Source organism: Poecilia latipinna, unplaced genomic scaffold (assembly GCF_001443285.1).
Source record: "Poecilia latipinna isolate Pla-1442-1.1 unplaced genomic scaffold, P_latipinna-1.0 Scaffold1682, whole genome shotgun sequence".
Lineage (NCBI taxonomy): Eukaryota > Metazoa > Chordata > Actinopteri > Cyprinodontiformes > Poeciliidae > Poecilia > Poecilia latipinna.
This window is the reverse complement of record NW_015114298.1, coordinates 1-933: the sequence shown is the minus strand read 5'-3', so window position 1 is coordinate 933 and position 933 is coordinate 1. Positions and strand designations below refer to the sequence as shown.

General features: G+C 38.8%; 1 long non-coding RNA gene across 1 annotated transcript; it reads right to left on the bottom strand.

Moving 5' to 3' along the window:
• Nucleotides 1–35: 35 nt before the first annotated feature.
• Nucleotides 36–717, bottom strand: LOC106964495 (uncharacterized). Its single transcript, XR_001428441.1, has 2 exons — nucleotides 649–717; nucleotides 36–92 (listed from the first exon to the last, which is right to left on the bottom strand). It is a non-coding gene; the product is annotated as an uncharacterized LOC106964495 (long non-coding RNA).
• Between the last annotated feature and the right edge of the window lie 216 nt (nucleotides 718–933).

Here is a 933-nt window from a genome sequence, read left to right as displayed (position 1 = left end):
ATAATCGGAATACCGAAATTGTTTCCGTTGTTTTAAAAGGTTTATGTCAGTCTGCCTTTTCCCCATCGATACGTTTCCCGACCGCCCTGCACCTTGGGGGGTAAAACAAAAAACAAAACTCTGAAACAGGAGAAGCGGGACATAAAACGGAGCGACGAACTAGATGTGAATTATGGCATAAAAACAGAGAATCCGACGCTGAACAGTGAAAAATCAACACATGATGTGAAACATGATGATTAGGCGGCGCAGCAGGTGATGAGTGAAGATTACTGATGGTCAATAAACGATAAAATAAATCTAGCAACAGAAAATAAACTAAAGTGGACATAGCAATANAAAGTTAACTTATTTTAGAATTTCTTCCTTAACAGTAGCTAAAATCACATCACTTTGTATCCCTCTGAAAAATGAACCCATTTAAATAAAGAAATAAAGAAATCCCTCCATGGTGATACCACGATAGAGAGCGTTAATTTTATAGCGATAAAACCGGAGCTGTAAGTGGTCCGGTATGAAACGGGGGTGATGGAACAACACAGCACTTTTAAATTGCAATAATTAGACTACCGAAATTGTTTCCGTTGTTTTAAAAGGTTTATGTCAGTCTGCCTTTTCCCATCGATACGCTTCCCGACCGCCCTGCACCTTAGGGGGTTAAAAAAAAAATCAAATAAAAAACGACACGCACATTGCGCAAAACTCTGAAACAGGAGAAGCGGGACATAAAAAACAGAGCGACGAACTAGATGTGAATTATGGCATAAAAACAGGGAATCCGACGCTGAACAGTGAAAAATCAACACATGATGTGAAACACATGACAATTAGGCGGCGCAGCAGGTGATGAGTGAAGATTACTGATGGTCAATAAATAATAAAATAAATCTAGCAACAGGAAAGAAACTAAAGTGGACATAGCAATAAACCAAG